Source organism: Anastrepha obliqua, chromosome 1 (assembly GCF_027943255.1).
Source record: "Anastrepha obliqua isolate idAnaObli1 chromosome 1, idAnaObli1_1.0, whole genome shotgun sequence".
NCBI classification, from domain to species: domain Eukaryota; kingdom Metazoa; phylum Arthropoda; class Insecta; order Diptera; family Tephritidae; genus Anastrepha; species Anastrepha obliqua.
The window spans coordinates 59,984,607-60,006,787 of NC_072892.1; the positions used below are offsets into that span (position 1 = coordinate 59,984,607).

Genomic DNA, 22,181 nt, shown 5'->3' on the forward strand with positions numbered 1-22,181 from the left:
CATGCTCAACCCACTGTGTAGGATGATGCTGAAGATATTGAAGTGGAGTCAAATAACGGAGAAGTAGAAAACATAAGAAATGAAATTTTGAGAATATTATAGAAAAATCTAAAAAGTATTAAATAGAAACCCTTACGCCACAGTTTCTGTTTTATTTTTGTTATAAATTTTCTTTATTCAATTATTCGTCATTCGAAAAAAATATGTATTTCAGTTCTTCTACTTATTTCAGCCCATACCTGCCAAGGGAAAATAAAAATGTATTTCTATAAACATCACAAAAAAACCATTATTAAGCTTAATCCATTTTGCTGCCGTTCTCACTGGTGGTCCCAAGCAATTCAGCTCCGTTGTAAATTCCTCCCATTTTTTTGCTGCTTGAATTTTGGTGCAAATCCCTTTTGCGAATTGTGGATTCTCTTTTCTAATTGTTGTTTGGTATTCACGACCATAAATAATCGCAAACAACTTACACTTTAACAAATTTTCCCACAATACGCTACTCTATCGAAAGCAAAATTGCATTCGACTCTAAATTCGGTAAACAACGAAAATTTCGATAGGGTTGCACCGCTCATAATACCAAATTGACATTCGATTTTCGATCTTCGACAACCAGCGAATATCGAAGATCGAATGTAACTCATAATAGGGGCCATAAAATAAATTTTACATAACATAATACATACATTATAACATAAACTAACATAACATAACATAACACAATATAACATAACATAACATATTGCGGTAGAATATGGAAGAAAATTATACAAAATAAATTTTACATAACATAATACGTTATAAGCCGTCTAATGCACCGTATCTGTAAACTCTAATCTGCCCTGCCGGATGTGTTCAGACTATTAAGAAATCAAGATCGCTCGTAGTCAGGCAAAACGATGTCCGCTGGCCAAATGTTTTAAGGGGCAAGAAAACGAGGGGAGAACTTAGCAATAATTTCTTGGTACTAGTGAGGCTTTAGGCTCATTTGACCGTGTTTTGTTTTTTTTTTTTTTTTTTAATTTTTGTGTTTTTTGAGAGCAAATCAGAGGAAAATGGAGGGAGTCATAGAACTTTGACTAAAAGAATTTAGCAAGGACAATTTGGTCCTAGTGCGGGTTGGGAATTCATTGCTTCTCTCCAAGCATCCCAGATTTTTTTAAGAATCTTAGCTGTTTATCGAAGGAAAGAGAATGTAGCTCATGCACGCCCAATACATCCGACCCAAAAATGTACGATCTAAGGGGATCATGCAGACAGACTCAATCTTCCTTTCAATTCCATCTGCAGAAGCTGTCAAGCAGAGGGTGTGAAAGAAAGTCTTTTTCCACTATTTATTCCAATGTCCTGGGTTTAGCCAGAACAAGACTTCGCTCATTCGGTAAACCTTTCCTACAACAAATTAATGAAATCGCAGACATAGAGATACAAAATTTGCTGTTATATCTGGATCTCACGAAATGGATCTGACTAAGGACATCACACGAGAACAGTGGTAATAAAACGGCGCTAGTCGCTAATTAACACTATTTAGTATAAATACCCAAACACCTCAACAACTACAACAACATTTATATATGGCGAAAGCTGGCTAAGATGATCTGTATTATCTTTATCCTTTAAACCAGATGTGCACAGTGGATTTAGTTGTTGTTGTAACAGCATAAATATTTCTCCCAAGAGTGGTTTTCTGATGATGCTTGTGGTGACAAAGTAATAAGTCTTCTTGGCGCTCGTAGCTCACTCCTTTTCTGTTCAGAAACAAGTTTTCGTACCATCTTGTCAGGCCTTTCCAGGAAATACTTCATAGCTCTTCACGTGTCAGAACTGCAAAAACGGCTCTCATGAGATTTGTTAATGAAAACCCTGATGTACCCGACTGTTCCCGCTATGCTTGACCCTAAAATTTTAGTAGAATAAAAGGGAGCATTGCTACAGTAGAGCGTCATCCTTAGTTCATTACAAGCTAGTCGAAAATAGCCTTATATATGTTGAGTAGTGTCCGATTCCTTCAATAAAGTCCCCTTTCGTGAGCATTTCCTTTTTGAGGCGACACAAGTATATTCAAAACTTCTCACATGCAGTTTCCTTTATAATTGCCCTGCATTAATGTTAAACTATGCGAGTCCCATTCATAGTTCGTTCGAAATATCATTCTAAATGCTGCTGGAACAACTGATCAGTACAAAGTTCGTCATTTATGAGTGTAAAAAAGCTATACTTAGTTCGAATGAAATGATTACAATAAAATCAAATTATCAGCAAAAACGACTCTGGCCATTTAAAATGTTTTATGCTGTATGGCGATAATAACAACAAAGCAATTATTACGTATTAAGCATTTTAGTCATTATTTTATACCCATACGCACTTGTGCACTAGGGTTCAATAAGTTGCTTTACATAACTGTTGTTTGCAACAAATGTACGAATATACTTGCCCTAACCACTTTTAATTCGTACCTCTACGTTTACTTCTCATTACACCCCGTTGCAAATTTAAAAGCACACCACTATTTTTTCATATAAATATAGTTTATATTACAACAAAAGTTTCAAACTTTTCCATCAAAATTTTGCAACAAAATGTAACAAAAAATGCAAGCTTCAGTGGCCACAACCTTAGCAAAAATGGAATATGCATCATAAAGGGTTAATTTGTTTGTTTACATTTTTTGACTTACGAGTAATAGTCAGGCATGAGAATTGTACAAAAATACAAGTAAAATACTCTTCTTCTTCCTATCTTTCGACATGCACCCTTGGTATGAGTTTGACAGGCAGTTAAGTGTGTGATGGTGTGAGTGCTGGGACCTTTTCTTTGAGCATATTGGCAGGGTTGCTATGCCATGTGCCTATGCCTATAACATTAAAAACGATAGAATATCGACAAAAAAATATATATATTTGTGGCTTCGAAAATTTTCAATAACAAATATTTGTAATATATTTCTTAGCTATAATAATGCTTTTTATTGAAAAATATCTGCGTTTTTACGTAATTTTTTCCGACTTCTTGATACGATTTTCTATGAAATTTAATCATCTTTATGCAACTATGTAACGTAAAAGAGCGTTTCGGAATCAGGTGATCTCAGCTGTTGATATTTTTTGACAACCAGCTGGGTGTGTTTTTACTTATGGATCTCTACAATGCATATGAGAGAGTGCGACTGGGTTGTCAATTATACCTTGTTGAATGTGCCTTGGGTATATAATTTAAACACATATTTTACGGGCCTATTATTTTTATCTGGACTAAACGCTTTGCTATTTTTTTATCGAAGAGCAAATACACATATGTATGTACATATGTGTGTATTTTGTGACAGTACATTTTTTTGAATAGTAATTTCATTACAAAGACTGAACAATTTTCATCGTACATATCGTGCATATTTACTTTTTTCAGCTCTTCCGCTGTTTGTTGTTGTGTTGTTTTGTTGACTATGGTCAAACGTATGGCGATAAGCATTTCGTAACTACTGTTTTTATTGTCTTCTTACATGTCCGTTTAGAGTGCTGCTCCCAGCAGTGCGAAGTTAATGAGTAAAATTTTTAATTATTAAATGTTTTTTTAGTTATTTCTTAACGATGGTCATTTTATGTACGCTTACACAGAATTATTTTAAAAGAAGTGTAACTCACATCGCGTTAACTACTTGAGGTGTTTAAAACACGATAAATATGTACATATGTACACATACATACAAGTATAATATTCTAATGAGAAAATGTCCGGCTCATAATTTTTTAGTCGTATGACTCCACTTAACGATTTGCGTTTTTTACAAGTCACAGGAAGTCGGTGGTGAGATGGCAATTATAGAAATACTACATTAATAAGTGATTATACTTTTGCGTTTCGTCTGCCAAAAATTAGATTTTAGGGTAGACTGATTATTGGGTGCACATTTTCGATTCTATGTTGTTATACAATATTGCAACGAAATCACTAAAATGTTTAGAATCTGTTTTTAGAATTATTCACGTATATTTCTCAAAATTATTGCTATGGCAGCAGCCTCATAAGCTTTTAAAAAAAGCTGTCGGAATAATGTCCCTTGGTACAGGGCTTCACTACTGAAATTTTGGAAAGCCACCAAGCCCCGCGTGTTCTCGTTAGATAACCCGTTATCTCTATTAGTTAATACGCATAAAGTCTCCCGATTTGTTATACCGTCTAAGGGCTGTTGCACACGGGTCGTATCGTCATCGTAGCGTATGCGACAAAATGCACGCGAGGCATACGCTTTGTTGTTGCACACATGTCTTAAAATGGCGAATCGCACATGGGCCGTCAGTTACCTGGTCTCATTGAAAGAAGTATGCAGCATGACGCTTATCGGAGAGTCGTCAAATATCCTGTACGCTTGTAGTTCGTTTTTGATTTTCATGTATTTGGCGTTTTGTTTTTGGGATGACGAAATAATCTTTAGACCCTTTAACTAAAACATTTTTGTTTGCAATTAAGCTGATTAAATTGTTGGCAGGAGAAATCACAAAAATTAAAACATTTTTCTCTTGAGCCACCTCATATTAAATTAAAAAATAAAGTAAATAAAATGCTAAATAACGATTACATGATTACATGTTGTCCACAATGTTCTATTTGTTCAATTTCATCATCGCTTCAGATAAAGAACATTCCATTTGCAATTGACATCCTCAAATTTTAATTCGTGTCTATTTTTGTTTTGCGTGAAGCTGTTTTTCTCACTTGCAAATACTTAGAAGTAAATTTTATCCAGTAAAAACTTGCAACTTCCCCTCAAAATTAAATGCCATTTTGCTCTCTCACTTCTCCCTACTTTGCAGGTTTTTTTGGGTACATGAACACCAAAGCTTGATAATTTGTAACAATTGTTAGAAGCTATTTGCTTCATGAACAGAACTATTATCTACAGATGGTAATGTTAAAAAAGAAAAAAAAAAATTGCCCGGTGTTCTATAATAAAGGAGTTAAAGAGGTGAGATATAACTTTTGTTAAAGTTTAGACACTGCTTTTCCTAAGGAGTAGAGTTGAAATATTCACATCTTCTTTTACTGCGTCCACCACACCAAAATCTCAAATTTGAATAGCCGGCTTCATAATTTCTAATATACAAGCGCCTTAAAAACATTTTTAGACATCTTGTCCAAAATGTGTGAAATTTCGTGGCAATGAATAATCTGCTGTTTGAGTTTTTCCTAATGTACGCATGCACCCAGGGCCTCCTTTTACTTTTGTTTCTCCTCCGATGGAGTAGATAATCTATATATATAGCTTGAAAACATGATAATTTGTCGGTACATCTATATATATATATAAATTAAGCCGAAAAAAAGTGTGCATTTGTCTCCGGTAATCTCAGCAACGCGTGTAAGGAAAACAATGAAAGTTTCACACATTGTTGGTGTTGCTTTGGCAAAGGTTTCTGTGAAGTGTGGTTGAAATCCGATAACGCGTGTGTGTGCGGTGCGCGAGTTAAGTGAGTGTGTTTTTGCTATTTGCCGCACGTATTTTTTGTACCGCACATAGCATTCATTAGAATTGAATACATTTTGGTCGTGTGTGTCTGGACCGATTATTATGAAATTTGGTATATATATATATTTTTCCACGGTGCCGAAAAGGTGGATATAGCCGAAAAGGTGGACCAAGGTACCCTTGGATGTGTTTGTACAATATGGGTATCAGATGGAAGCTGTTGATGAAAGCTTTTAAGTGAAGTAATTTTTACTGCCCTTTTCCGGGATAAAGAAAGGAGATGGAGCTGGAGATGGAAGAGGAAAAGGAATAGCTACAGGAAGAGGGAAAGGAAGAGGAAGACCACTTATTATTAACAATTAAAAAAAAAAAAATGTTAACAAATTTCAAAATGTTACATATACGCTTATCTATACTAATATTATAAAGAGGAAAACTTTGTTTGTTTGTTTGTTTGTTTGTAACGAATAGGCTCAAAAACTACTGGACCGATTTTAAAAATTCTTTCACTATTCGAAAACTACATTATCCACGAGTAACATGGATTACATTTTATTTTGGAAAAAAATAGGGTTCCGTAAGATATTTGGATTTTTCGGACACAAACTGAAAAAAATCTTATATATAAAATAAAGTCAACTTTTTGTGTGTGTTCGCTAACCGGCCGTGTCTGCACCGAATTAAACCAAACTTACACACATTGTTAAGAAGGTATTGAAGATGGTTTCCGTATAGTTTGAATACCTATTGGTAGATAGGGTCTCGAGATATAGGTCAAAACGTGGACCCGGGTAACCTTTGGTTGTGTATGTACAATATGGGTATCAAATGAAAGCTGTTGATAAGTGCTTTAATACGGGGTAATTTTCATACCTATTGATGACTAGGGTCTCGAAATATATGCCAAAACGTGGACCCGCCGTGTCTTTGCACCGAATTAAACCAAACTTACACACATTGTTAAGGAGGTATTGAAGATGGTTTCCGTATAGTTTGGATACCTATTGGTAGATAGGGTCTCGAGATATAGGTCAAAACGTGGACCCGGGTAACCTTCGGATGTATATGTACAATATGGGTATCAAATGGAAGCTGTTGGTGAATGCTTTAGTTCAGAGTATTTCCATCCGCTCCGTGACTAGGGTCTCGAGATAGAGACCAAAACGTGGACCCTAGAATGTGTTTGTACAATATGGATATCAAATGAAAGCTGTTGATAAGTGCTTTAATACGGGGTAATTTTCATACCTATTGATGACTAGGGTCTCGAAATATATGCCAAAACGTGGACCCGCCGTGTCTTTGAACCGAATTAAACCAAACTTACACACATTGTAAAGTAGGTATTGAAGATGATTTCCGTATAGTTTGAATACCTATTGGTAGATAGGGTCTCGAGATATAGGTCAAAACGTGGACCCGGGTAATCTTCGGACGTGTATGTACAATATGGGTATCAAATGGAAGCTGTTGGTGAATGCTTTAGTTCAGAGTATTTTTCATGCCGCTCCGTGACTAGGGTCTCGAGATAGAGACCAAAACGTGGAGCCTAGAATGTGTTTGTACAATATGGATATCAAATTGAAGCTGTTGGTGAAAGCCTTAGTACAGAGTATGTTTCATGCCGCTACGTGACTGGGGTCTCGAGATATAGGTCAAAACGTGGACCCGGGTAACCTTTGGTTGTGTATGTACAATATGGGTATCAAATGAAAGCTGTTGATAAGTGCTTTAATACGAGGTAATTTTCATACCTATTGATGACTAGGGTCTCGAAATATATGCCAAAACGTGGATCCGGCGTGTCTTTGCACCGAATTAAACCAAACTTACAACAAACAATGTGTCAATATTTCTTTCTGATTTGGATGCCATAAGGAAAAAACGTAAGTGCAACATGTAAAAATTGTTTGTGAATTTTTTTGGAGTGGATTTTGGAACAGTGAATAATTTCTTACGAAATTTCAGAATTTAATGTGAAATCCGAATGAAATTATGTGTTCGTGGAAAAAACAATTTTTTTCGTTTTTTTTTTTTTTGAAAAATATAAATGGATAATGGTTAAAAAAGCTCCAATGCTTAATAAAACTTATAAATTGAAACGAAAAATTCATGGATGATCAGGAAAAAAGACGATTGTTTATTCATATGCGTTGATTTGAAATTTAAAAACAATCTTCTTTTTTCCTGATTTTCAATTTATATTTTATATTTACTCAAAAACAAATAGAAAAACAAAAAATATTGTTTATGCCAAAGCGCTTGAATAAAGAATAAAGAAATAAATAATATGAAAACCATATATTTTCTGTTCTAAACCATATCTATTCTATTTTAGTATGCCCAGCGAAGGGGGCCGGGTCTGCTAGTATGGAAATAAAGGAAAATTGACGAGTTGATGTTGTTGTAGTGAATTAATATTTTGTGCAGTATCTCTTTGCACTAATTACTGGTTATAGACGTCGTTGCATGGAGTCTACTAAGGGACATCTCTTGGAATATAGGCAGGCATTTCGCATACCTCTTCAATGACTGATTTTAGGGATTTTTTACCACTAATCTGCCGTTTGCTCAATGGAATTGAGATCTGGGCTCTCAGAAGGATAGGGCAATTTTTTAACATTGTAAAGCAACCATTCTCTCACAATCAGCGCAGTATGCTTTGGGTGGTTGTAGTGCATGAAGGTGAAAGTTGCTAGTAACTGTAATTTTTCGACAGTTTTGGGAATATGCTCCTTCAATATTTCCATTTTAGTAATTTATTGCCTTCAATGAAACAAAACGAATCCACTCTATATGCCGTCATTGCTCTCCAAATCATTACATGCCCGCCAACAGGTTGCACAGTCCCGACCGCATTAGACGGATTGAGCGCTGTACCTACCCTTCTCCAGACAAAACTGCGGCCATCCGATCCAAGTATGATAAGTTGAATTTCGATTCCTCGGTGAAAATAACATTGCTTCTAAAATGTTGTTGTATCAGCATAAACATTCCCCATTCTTACATACGGGGAATGCTGCTGGAGTGGCAATCCTTGGCTGGATATAAATCCGGGTCGTTTCGGTAACGTAGAACCGACTGCCGTGAAAACGTGCTACTAAAATCATTCGGCTTGCTAACGTATTCTTTAGCATAGTTCAACCTTTTTCCCACATCGTTTCTTGAAAGGAGGCGCTTTTTTCTGGGAGTGTACGCTCTGTATAGGTTGATTGAATTGAATTTGAAAAGGTCGAGCCAAGGAGCACCAGGAGATTTGGTGGCTCCTAAAACACTCAGGCTAAAGAGCCCATTGTATTTAAAGCTCTGGAAAGGGGGTAGATAGTCAAGGAGGGAAGGAGGAAAGTATCAGAGAAAGAGATAGGAAAGAATAGAGACAGAGATAGAGATAGTTAGTCCTGTGAGAATTTTCCAGATTCTTTGGCAAATCTGTAAATATCTTCCAGTTTTAGAGAACGAATATTACTCATTCTCATGACATCGGAACCCAATACTCGTAGCCTTGCTCTAGCAAAGGCAGGACACTCACAGAGAAAGTACTCAGTGCTATCCGCCTCCTCCAAGCATGACAGGCATACCGGGTTCTCGATGATTCCAATGGTGGTCATATGCTGACCCCATGGGTTGTGTCCTGTAATGATGCCGACCATCAACCGAATATCTTTCCTTCTAAGTTTTAGTAGAAAGTTTGACAGTTTTCTGTTCGGACTTGTCACAAAACCCTTTGCAGCTCTGCAGCGTTCCAGACCGGACCATCGCTCTTTATTGATTGATTCCGATTATTGGCTCTGGCCCCTGAGGGGGCACCGCTGATCCACGGTTGGCCAATTCGTCGGCAAGTTCGTTTCCTTGAACACCGGCTTGTCCCGGAACCCATATAAGTACAAGCCTGTTTTGTCTTGCGACAGAATTAAGCTTCTTCTTACATTCTTGAACAATCTTTGAGGTTTGCTTCGCGTTCTCCAGGGCCTTCAATGCAGCCTGACTGTCACTGAAGACTCCAATCTGTTTCCCGCTCCCTCTCCTCTCGATTATCCATTCGGCTACTTTTAGGATGGCAAAAACTTCTGTTTGGAAAACAGTTGCCATTCCCCCCATAGCATAGTGATACTTATTACTATCGTTTAAGTACCATCCGGCTCCAGACCCCATTTCATTCTTGGACCAATCGGTAAAGAAAATATTCGTCAAACCTCCCTGAATGCATTCTGGATTGCTCCATTGCTCACGCAATGGAAATCTGACATCAAATTTCCTTCCAAATGAAACTGTGGGTATCACGTCATCTTTAGGTGCCAAAAACAGTGGATACTGCTCCGACAGCAGCTTAAAGATTTTTCTGTGTCCCGAAGTTCCATCTTCGTGCCAGAAACCATATTTATGGAGTCTACACATTGCTTTTATTGCTTCCTGTTGTATCTTAAGATCCAGGGGGAGCAAATCAAGCATATCATTTAGGACATCACCAGAGGTTGAACTCATGGGACCCGTGATGCATAAACATACACTTCTTTGCAGCCTGTATAGTTCCCGAATTGTGGACTTAACCATGCTCCGTCGCCACCAGACCACAGAAGCGTAAGTGATGATTGGTCTGATAAGTGCTGTGTATATCCATAGGATCACAGCAGGTTTCTGACTGTGTTAGGTTACAGAAAATGTCTGATAGTTTGTGAGTGTACGCCAACAATTAACGATTTTTAGGTGATTTGGCAATATTAACTGCAGATTTTTTCGGGTTCTCGTTTATTAATCGTGTAATCCTACTCTTGCACAGTCTTCCAGTACTACTTTTTCTAAGAAAATAATGGTTTTCAATATATTAAATACTGTCGGCTTGGGTTTTTTTAAAACTTTCCGCTATTTGACGCATACTTTTCCCATCGGAATTGTATTTCGCCATAAGTTCTTTTAAATCACTCGGTGTTTGCTTTTTCATATCTTCCCTCTTAAAAACTTGCAACGTCAATGACAAAATATTAGGAACGAAACTAACCTTTGCAGTTCAGTTATGAAAAAATAACGGGTATTAAACGGAGTCACCGTTAATATTGAAACAACAATTATGCATATTGAATAGTAAAAATAAAATATATCGAACGCAAATGATTTCTTAAAAATCTGTGAATAGTTTCTTTATTGGTTCACTTTAGCTTAAGCCGACTCCGAACGGGAGATATTTTTTATGTGGCGCTTTTTTATGGCAAAAATACACTCGGAGGCTTGCCATTGCCTGCGGAGGGGCAACCTCTCTTAGAAAAACTGTTTCTTCATTTTGGTGTTTCACGGAGATTCGAACCAACGTACTCCGAATTCCGAATGGTGCATATATATGTCTATTCATACCTCTGTTTATTCGAATATTTCTTCTTATTAATTTATTTTGCATTTATTTATTCACTTATGTACATATTTACTTTACCGTTGCATTAAGGCGTAAAGGAAACATTTTCATTGTACAAGCATTGACAAATTAAAGCACAACATTTTAAAACTTAACTACAAACTAAAAATGTAAAGTTCTCTTCAGTTCTCTTCTCCTTCTCTGCTTTTTCGCAGAGATAATGTCGATAATTTAACTGGCTTAATGACTTTACAACCAAACTTTTGTCAAATAAGTCAAACGAAAGAAAAGTTAATTCAAAGTATTTTCCCAAATTTGCCTCAAAATTACAAAAATCATGATTGGCTTAGTGAACGAGCCATCATGGCTGGCAAAAATAAAGATGTGAATGAAATGAATGCGGCTATTTTGGCTAACATACCAAGTCCAGAACAAACATATCGATCCGTTGACACTGTACCAAATCAAGATGATATTGTAAATTATCCCACTGAATTTTTGAATTCCTTTGATTTACCTGGATTACCGCCACACATGCTAAACTTGAAAATATTAGAACTGATTATTATGTTGAGAAACATAAATCAACCACGACTATGTAATGGCACTCGATTAACAGTTAAGAGATTGATGAATAACGTCATTGAAGCAACAATTTTGAATGGAAAATACTCTGGTGAAGACGTTTTAATACCACGAATACCAATGATACCATCGGATATGCCGTTTGAATTCAAACGTCTTCAATTTCCTGTTCGCCTTGCATTCGCGGTTACTATTAATAAGTCACAAGGCCAAACTTTATCAATTTGTGGTATTGATTTAGAATACCCATGTTTTTCTCATGGCCAACTTTATGTTTCATGCTCAAGAGTTGGTAAGGCATCGGTATTGTTGATTTATTCAACAACGCATGGAAAAACGAAGAATATTGTATACCAAAGAGTAGGGTTTCTCATTTCCCGTCACACAATGATTCCCGGGAAACGAGAATATTTCGAAAATATTCCCGGGATTCCCGGGAAAATCGAGTTTTTATATTTACTAATTAAAATAAATTTATTAATTTAAAAACAATTAAAAAATTCATTTTCACATATTTTATTCATATTCACAAAACAAAAAAATTCATATTTATTCAAATTCATAAAACAAAAAAAAAAGTTATTTATTAGAAGAGTTTTTAAAATGAGTTTGAGACAAACTAGCGCATTAACTGAATTGTCGTTGAGTCTTGTCCTAATTTTGGTGACAAAAAGGCCAGCAGTCGAAAATACTCTTTCACTTTCCACTGAAGTTGGTTTAATGCAAAGAAGAGCATCTAAGAGCATTTTCAATTTGGTTAACTTTCCACTAGCTTCAAATAAATTAAATTCTTTTAATATAGTCTTATATTCTGTATCTCCAGTACTTTGTTTTTTGGCGCTCATACTATTTATAGCACTTTCAAGCTTTCGTTTCAAAACATTCGCGGGCATTTCTGCTTCTATATTGTTTTCCGTTTCGGAAATCAATACGCTTTCTTCATTTTAAAGTACAGTGGTGTCTTCAAGGATATTAACTGGAAATAAGCGGTGTAACAATTCTTTAGATAATTTAACCATTTCAGACTTCGACGACATTTCAAAAAACATATCTTCTTGATTGGAGTACAATAAACTTGAATTATTTAGGTACTTTACCAATGAAATTAAAATTTTGGATCTTCGAGTTGTCATACGGAATTTAAAATTTTGTAATAATTCTCGAGATATTGAATTATCTAACGCATTTAACGTTTCTATTAGGAACGATAGTATTCCCTCACTCTTTATTAAATCCATATCACGTCGACATAATGCATCGGACGCTAATTTTACTGGACGTAAACAAGTAATTAATGTGCTTACAATTTGGAACAGCTGATCTTCCTTTTCAAGTAGATGTGTAGCATTAACTTCGCATAGACTTTTTTTAATCGGAATTCTTATTTGCTCAAATCGTTCCAACATATCTAATAAGCTATTCCACCTTGTCGTACAGTCTAATGATAGGTTTAATTCTTTACCATATTCTAATTTGACATTTTGCTGAAGAATTGTGTTACGTACTGGCGATTTTCTGAAAAATGATGCTATCTTGCGGATTTGTTTTATTGCATCCTGGATATGAGGTTTTAGATCTTTGAATTTAAGGTCACTTATATTTGTATCATGTTCATATGACATCCCTTCAAATGTTGTATTTTCGTCTTTGTCAAGACAATCATAATTATCAATGTCGCTATCATCATCTGAATTTAATAATTGGTCTACTTGGTGCTGCTGATTTTTTTGCAATAATAATTCTGTCTTAGTAGAACCAAAAAGGGTATCCAGAACAGCCAAATGAATCCCATGTGTGTAGCATTGTAAATGGAAGGCAGGAGCTAACTTTCCAAATTTCACCATAACGGCTGCTCCATCAGTTATGATTGCAATAATATCTGTACATAAATTCAAGTTAAATTCCTTTAACCGCTCATTAACTAAATCTAATGTTTTTTCAGCTCCACAACTTCCTTCAATTCTTATTAATCCCAAATTTTCAAATATCCCACCATTGGACATAACATTGATATTCATGTATCTACGATTACGGCTGCTTGTCCACTCATCTACAGTTAAGCAAAATTTTTGATTTGCATTTAGAATAGTTGAAAATCTATATTTAAGTTTTGATTTAACTTCGGCATAATAGTTGAATATAAGATTCATTATGTGTGAGGGATTTTTAGGAAGAAAATATCCTTTCGCACAAATAGATTCACGAATGAACGTACTTTTCGAAATAACATTGATGGAAATTCCATCTACAGCTGCTAGTTTTGCAAGAATTTCTTCCAATGATTGTTTCTTTACATATTTTAAAATGGAATTTTGATTTCCTGAAATTGATTTATCAGATTTGTCCGGCGATGAAGTACTTGGAGCGTCGAATTTATTGTTCTTGGTAACCAAATCTATTCCATGTTGGATTTGCATATGACGATTTATTCCACTTGTGGAACCTCCCTTTCTCATAATCACTTGATTACATTTATTGCATTTTGCTTTGTCCTTATTAGTAGAATCAATGGTAAAATAAAATCTCCAATTGCTTTCTGACGACATTCGTATTTTTTAATAACCCTTTAATTTTAATATTTAAAATATCAGTGGAATAATAACTAATTGTTATTAAAATTCAATTAAACTTACTTTAATTCACAAAGAAATCTTTTAACCACTTTTAATATATAACTTTTTCTATACTAATATTATAAAGAGGAAAACTTTGTTTGTTTGTTTGTTTGTTTGTTTGTAACGAATAGGCTCAAAAACTACTGGACCGATTTTAAAAATTCTTTCACCATTCGAAAACTACATTATCCACGAGTAACATGGATTACATTTTATTTTGGAACAAAATAGGGTTCCGTAAGATATTTGGATTTTTCGGACACAAACTGAAAAAAATCTTATATATAAAATAAAGTCAACTTTTTGTGTGTGTTCGCTAACCGGCCGTGTCTGCACCGAATTAAACCAAACTTACACACATTGTTAAGAAGGTATTGAAGATGGTTTCCGTATAGTTTGGATACCTATTGGTGGATAGGGCTCGAGATATAGGTCAAAACGTGGACCCGGGTAACCTTCGGATGTGTATGTACAATATGGATATCAAATTGAAGCTGTTGGTGAATGCTTTAGTACAGAGTATTTTTCATGCCGCTCCGTGACTGGGGTCTCGAGATATAGGTCAAAACGTGGACCCGGGTAACCTTTGGTTGTGTATGTACAATATGGATATCAAATGAAAGCTGTTGATAAGTGCTTTAATACGGGGTAATTTTCATACCTATTGATGACTAGGGTCTCGAAATATATGCCAAAACGTGGACCCGCCGTGTCTTTGCACCGAATTAAACCAAACTTACACACATTGTTAAGGAGGTATTGAAGATGGTTTCCGTATAGTTTGGATACCTATTGGTAGATAGGGTCTCGAGATATAGGTCAAAACGTGGACCCGGGTAACCTTCGGATGTATATGTACAATATGGGTATCAAATGGAAGCTGTTGGTGAATGCTTTAGTTCAGAGTATTTCCATCCGCTCCGTGACTAGGGTCTCGAGATAGAGACCAAAACGTGGACCCTAGAATGTGTTTGTACAATATGGATATCAAATTGAAGCTGTTGGGGAATGCTTTAGTACAGAGTATTTTTCATGCCGCTCCGTGACTGGGGTCTGGAGATATAGGTCAAAACGTGGACCCGGGTAACCTTTGGTTGTGTATGTACAATATGGATATCAAATGAAAGCTGTTGATAAGTGCTTTAATACGGGGTAATTTTCATACCTATTGATGACTAGGGTCTCGAAATATATGCCAAAACGTGGACCCGCCGTGTCTTTGCACCGAATTAAACCAAACTTACACACATTGTTAAGGAGGTATTGAAGATGGTTTCCGTATAGTTTGGATACCTATTGGTAGATAGGGTCTCGAGATGTAGGTCAAAACGTGGACCCGGGTAACCTTCGGATGTATATGTACAATATGGGTATCAAATGGAAGCTGTTGGTGAATGCTTTAGTTCAGAGTATTTCCATCCGCTCCGTGACTGGGGTCTCGAGATATAGGTCAAAACGTGGAGCCTAGAATGTGTTTGTACAATATGGATATAAAATTGAAGCTGTTGGTGAACGCCTTAGTACAGAGTATTTTTCATGCCGCTACGTGACTGGGGTCTCGAGATATAGGTCAAAACGTGGACCCGGGTAACCTTTGGTTGTGTATGTACAATATGGGTATCAAATGAAAGCTGTTGATAAGTGCTTTACTACGGGGCAATTTTCATACCTATTGATGACTAGGGTCTCGAAATATATGCCAAACCGTGGACCCGCCGTGTCTTTGCACCGAATTAAACCAAACTTACGCACATTGTTAAGTAAGTATTGAAAATGGGTTTCGTAAAGTGGTTGTAATTCGGAGCACTGGCAACGGGTACAGCGTTCTTTTGAACCAGCCATAATGTCGCTTACTTTTTTAACGCTTGGGGCGGAACTGAACTGTCAAATTGACAGTGTGAGTTACAATGTGTCAATATTTCTTTCTGATTTGGATGCCATAAGGAAAAAACGTAAGTGCAACATGTAAAAATTGTTTGTGAATTTTTTTGGAGTGGATTTTGGAACAGTGAATAATTTCTTACGAAATTTGAGAATTTAGTGTGAAATCCGAATGAAATTATGTGTTCGTGGAAAAAACAATTTTTTTTTTTTTTTTTTTTTTTTTTGAAAAATATAAATGGATAATGGTTAAAAAAGCTCCAATGCTTAATAAAACATATAAATTGAAACGAAAAATTCATGGATGATCAGGAAAAAAGACGATTGTTTATTCACATGCGTTGATTTGAAATTTAAAAACAATCTTCTTTTTTCCTGATTTTTAATTTATATTTTATATTTACTCAAAAACAAATAGAAAAACAAAAAATATTGTTTATGCCAAAGCGCTTGAATAAAGAATAAAGAAATAAATAATATGAAAACCATATATTTTCTGTTCTAAACCATATCTATTCTATTTTAGTGTGCCCAGCGAAGGGGGCCGGGTTTGCTAGTAAAATATAAAAAGTAAAGACACCCAAACACTATGACTTTTCAAATATTTGTGTTGCACAACTGTATAATCACGAAAACAAGAAAGTCAATGCTTGCTTAGCTTACTTTGTTTTTGAATATTTTTAAATAAAAAAAGTAAAGACACCCAAACGCTATGACTTTTCAAATATTTGTGTTGCACAGCTGTATAATCACGAAGACAAGAAAGTCAATGCTTGCTTAGCTTACTTTGTTTTTGAATATTTTTAAATAAAAAAAGTAATTTGAATTTTTCATTTTAAATGATAATAAATGTTAAATAATCCCGGGAATTTACGTTTTTTTTCGGGAAATCGGGAATAGATATTTTTGCGGATTACCCAGGATATCGGGAACGGAAAATCCCGGGAGAGAAACCCTATCAAAGAGCATTGCAATAAAAAAAGTAATAAAGTAAATCACATCAAACGTTTTTTAATTGCTACTACTATTTAAAACTTCTTTCATTACTATTCATGCGCGAGAATTTTTATAAAATACACACAGTATTTTTCGGCTTAATTTAATTAATCTAGATTTTTTTAAAGACGACCAGCGGAACGGGCGGGTTTTCGCTAGTACAATAAAATAAATTCCTCTTCACCGCAAGACATATTGGCAGCTCGTACCTACTTTGACGATAGCTAGTTGCATTGTATGCGGACAAGCAAGCATATGTTGTTATTGTTGTAGCAGCTTATCATCATCGTCGTTACTTAAAAAAAAAAACATGTAGTGACGATGACGATACGACCAGTGTGCGAAGGCCCTAACCCTAGCATCACATTGGAAAAAGTTTTCGTAATGAGTACAGCATCACCTTGGCACTTGACGCGGTGCACTCAATTACATCGCGCAATAAGCACATTCTTTTTTTTTACAGCGCTTAGCTTTTTGCCCAGTTAGTCATAAGATATTGATAACTTTTCACTGCTAGAAGGACTGAAACGGTTCTCAGTAACTGTTAAAAATGAGGTAAACAGACTTTGCCACACTTGGTGCCCTCTTTCATGGTTTCCGCTTCCATATTTAGAAACTTCCACACTAGTAAACATTTATTTGATTTCCAATGCTGCGTTACAATTTTTACAACTAGCTCCAACAATATTTACTGGGTATGATTTCGTTGGGTATCTTACCCGCTGCCAGGTATTTTCGAAAACTGTTCAGTGCACTCACTGATAGTTTAGGAATACATTTAGCAATCTTTGGACTTGACGGATTAGCCATTGTATGTTACGTACTTGTACGATATTTAACGAGAGTGTTACCAGGTTTGCAGAGAAAGTCCTCGTGATATCTTTACATGCCCCTTTAAACGAATTCTTTTTGGAACCCACAGTTTCAATTGGTTAATACTAGTAACTGTAGTATATTTATGAAGTAATGGTATTGCTACTCAAATAAGCCAAACGATCAATCATTTACCAAGGCAGTAGAGTTCGAAATTACCGGAACGACGCGAATTTATACCAATCAGTGTTCGTCCCATCAGGCGCATTAGAAATTACAAATATTTTGTCTTCTTGGGAATCACCCTTTTTATGTTATGCATACGAAAATGTTCCTTCTTTGTATTAAATGAGCTCTGATTTTGGGTCTCTATTATTAGCAGACCAAACATTTTTATATATAAATAATTCCTTTAGCGATTTGTAAGGCAAATTTCAATCTTTATTCGATACTATTTAGTGGCGATGATTCGTGGACAGCCAAGCTTTTTTTTTTATCTAGAGCCGAACACGAAATTCCCCACTAAACGCATTCCTAAAATATTAAAGTTTTACTTTGTGGGCATGGTCAATCCGTTACAACAATAAAATCCTTAACTTAACCGAAATTTTCAATGCCATTGCTCTTATTTTCTGAAATTCAATAGGTGAGGGGATTTCATTCGATAATATAGCACAAATTGTTTTGTTTTGGTTTATCGAAATTGAGCTGCGTAAACTGCATGCAAATGAGCCGGCTTGGGAAGAGCTACAACGATCACCAAATACAGCTGCGGGCGATGTGGCGAACGCGGAGGTGCTTATTTTCTCATAGGCCACGCAGCGCAATATGCACTTGCGAAATATGTGGTTGCAAGTGCCGTTGTACCCAACACTGCCGCTGGAATGTTGGATGACTGTTTGATTTAATTACCAGCTCTGTTTTGCAATCACATTAGAATTACAAAATCTAGCGTCACACTATCACTTTTTATACAGTTTTCCACGCAAAGGTCAGGTGAACTACAAATTGCACTTGATTAAATTACACTAAGATATGCAAATAAGAAATGTTGCTCGTGTACACTAACTTACTTTTCCCTTGTTATTTGCGGGGTTGGCCAGCTCTATTACAGGCCACCGCGCACACAAGATTAAACACAGCCGCCTTTGTTCTACACAAATAATTAAAAGCACAACCGTTTCAAATTAATTGCTTGCGCATTTTTCCACCAAGCGCACTTTTCTCGCACATCAACCAGAAATTGTTAATTTTAAGTTAATTTACGTATAATCAATTGGACAAACTACGCACACAAGACAACGGGAATCAACAAATTGAATTAGCATTTGTCTGATAGAAATAAAACAAAGTAGCTGTGACAGCTGTTTTTGACATTTGGCTGTGTTGTTTATGCTTCTTCTTCTACTACTAGCAAGCGCACAATAGTGTGCGTAGGAAGTAATAGTGGCTAGCTAACCACCGCTAGATGGCGCTATATTTTAGCACATAGCTGTGCAGGAAATATTTTCTAAGCCCACTAACATCGTTTGAAATGGAATTTCATCTTGGCGTTACAGTCCGAGGTGGAACATTGCCTGCTCTACAATACGTCTCCATTCTTCTCCACAGTCCGCTCTCGCTCTATGTTGTGAGATTTTCATCTTTTGTATATCGTCTTCTAAAGGGTGCTCCAATAAGAGGTGTTATTTTGATATTCAAAGAAAAATGCAATTTTATGCCGTATGCCGTTAATAATGGAAAATAACATCAGGCAAATGACCACCACGACCACGCTTACAGGACAAAATCCTTTTCATGAAGTTTTCCATAACCGAATTGTAAAGTGGCTGCTTTATGTCCTCGATAGCCTCACGAATTCCATCTTTGAGGTATTGAATCGACCCTGGGCTATTGGCGTGTACCTTCTCTTTCACGTGGCTCCAAAGAAAATAGTCGCAAGGTGTTAAATTACAAGATCCCGGTGGCCAATTGTGGTCACCTCTTCGAGAGATAACACGGTCCGGAAACTTTTTCGGTAGAATATCAATGGTTTTGTTGCTTGTGTTGAAAAGAAACGTCGTCCAGATCAATACCATCCAATTTCGGCCATAAAAAATCGTTAATCATCTCTCGATAGCGCAATCCATTCACCAATAACACTTGTTATTGGAAGATCCTATACGTCTTGCAACCATCGCCTCCTTGGCTGGCCTCTCCTTCTTGCTCCTTCCGGGTGTGCTTCCAATACTTTTTTGGTCGCTCTTCCGCTGCTCATTCTTAAAATGCCTCCATACCATGAAATGGAAATTAGTGACAGAAATTAGTAGATTCGTTTTTTAACTGTTTACGTAACTTTATACGATTTATCATGGAAATTATTTTTCTTACTAACAAGATTGTTTTGGAAGAAATTAAACTTTTTTGCGCAATAAGGGGGTAAAGTGTTTCTTAAAACCTACAATATTTCGATATTAATTAATATATTTTATTAGTTGATTAGTTGACACCCCCAATAAACTACCAGCAACATGCGCACACACCCACAAACAACTTTCCTCACGTTAAAGCTGCAACACAAAACGGCTACTACGAAAAACGGTTCAGAAAAAAGTAGGCTTTGATAATGATTTTGTAAACATAAAACCTGAAAACTGTTTTTGAAACTATCATAAAAGCCATGATTCAATTATAGAAGGTTAGGTAAGTAAGCAGCTTTCTCGCTTCCTCTTGACAAATCGGCTTCCTTATTTCAAAATATGTTGCTTCTTTACAAATATTCCTACATTTTTTACGAAAAAACTTTTAAATTGTAGTAAAAATTAAACTTTTGGTGCAAATTATGTGGTCGGCAACATCGTTTTCACTTTGACGCTTTGCCTTGTTATTATTCGTTGAAAATCATTTATCTGCTTGTAAACGTTCAAGTAAGTATAATAATAAAAGCTAATTATTTTGTAAATTAATGGCATTTTTCACTATTTAGGTCGATTATGTCTTACATATGGTGGTAGTCGATTATTTGGAGTCGCCTTTCTGCTGCCGAAAACTACCGGTTGGTGAATTTTCATACACGTAAGTCCAGATCAGACATTTGTATAAATTCTTATTAAACTTTTTCATTCATAGGTTTTTAGAACAGCGTTTTTGCAGTTAGTAAGTTCTGTTAGAATATTTGCTAATAAATTGGTTTTAAAAGTTTTTATTTGTAGGACTTCACAGACGAGCAAGTGCAGCGGAAGATGTGTGTTGAAGAGCTGGTTTTTAGAAACGAAGGCAAGTATGCGCGTATTTCTACCATCGTCACATGTGGTGCTACGGACAATTTCATAGATGACATTGATCGTGCTGTGTATGATGGTGCAAATACCTAGTAAGTGTTTGACATCGGACGATCATTATGTGCCTAGTTCTGCTACCACTGAAATCAATTTGGCTTCCGAACTGGCTCTTCACGCTACCCGGTCTAGAACAATATGCTGTACGTAAATGCATGCGCAACACCTACACGAGCAAGTCCTCTCGCTTTACGTCTACATTTATACGTAAGTTGTAGTGATATATTTATGAATTAACAATTTTTAAGATTTTTGGTTTACAGGTTTTTGATTTCTGCCCGAATCATCGCAATTACTAAAAGTGGATTATATTATCAATATAGAAATTTTTCGATGCATTAGTTTTAGACTATATGAATATATTTTCCTAACTATACTAATATTAGGGACGCCAAGTATATTAAGGTAGACAAATTTTAAACAATAAACTAATAAATTTGTAATTTTTTCAATTTTAACTCTTCTAACTCCAATGTTTTTCTTCCGTGGAGGAATGATCGACTGAACTTCTGCTTTTGCAATGTCTTTACGGTAACAAATGGACATCCATACATATATTGTTATGCTCGAAATACGAAATTAAATTTTCTGTTTTATCTCATTCCTGTCGTTAAGGGGGGCCTCTACTGTAAAACTTAAAAAAAATCGATTTTTTACTTTTTGTTGAAACATACTCAGAAACAACTCCAGAATGTTCCATGAAAATCTTAAAAAGAAATCTTGAATAGTTTTCAAGTTATAAAAGTTTTAGCAAAGCAGGTATAAACTGAGCGCTCGAGCGGTTTACGGTCATATGCGCTTGATCAAGAGATAAGACGTTCCCTACTCCAACCTTCTACTTGGTTACCCATGTCAGAATATCTATAGATTCTTTTGACCTTGAAAATGATCATTGGATATTATTTCGGATAAAAGAATAAAGCATTAAGAGAGGGGAGCAATATTGTGGATTATGCAAGAATTAAAAATCGAAATTGGCGAGCGCAGCTATGAATATGCGATTTTCGTCCACAATCGTCGTGAGAAGAAAAAGGTTAAACGTCGCTCTGAATCCACCCACGAAGCCCGAAAAGCTCGTACAGAGGCTCTTCTTGAAGAGGATAATGAAATATTAAGAGCAGACGAAATGTTATATGGGGCAGGAATAGCTGATTAAG

General features: G+C 35.9%; 1 protein-coding gene across 1 annotated transcript in view; it reads right to left on the reverse strand.

Moving 5' to 3' along the window:
* LOC129253159 (transmembrane protein 135) overlaps window positions 1-19,023 on the reverse strand; it is a 32,111-nt gene extending 13,088 nt beyond the window's left edge. Inside the window, exon 1 of the mRNA XM_054891428.1 lies at window positions 18,781-19,023. The gene's annotated coding sequence lies outside the window, so the exon portion shown is untranslated. The remainder of the gene's footprint in view (window positions 1-18,780) is intronic.
* Window positions 19,024-22,181: the final 3,158 nt, after the last annotated feature.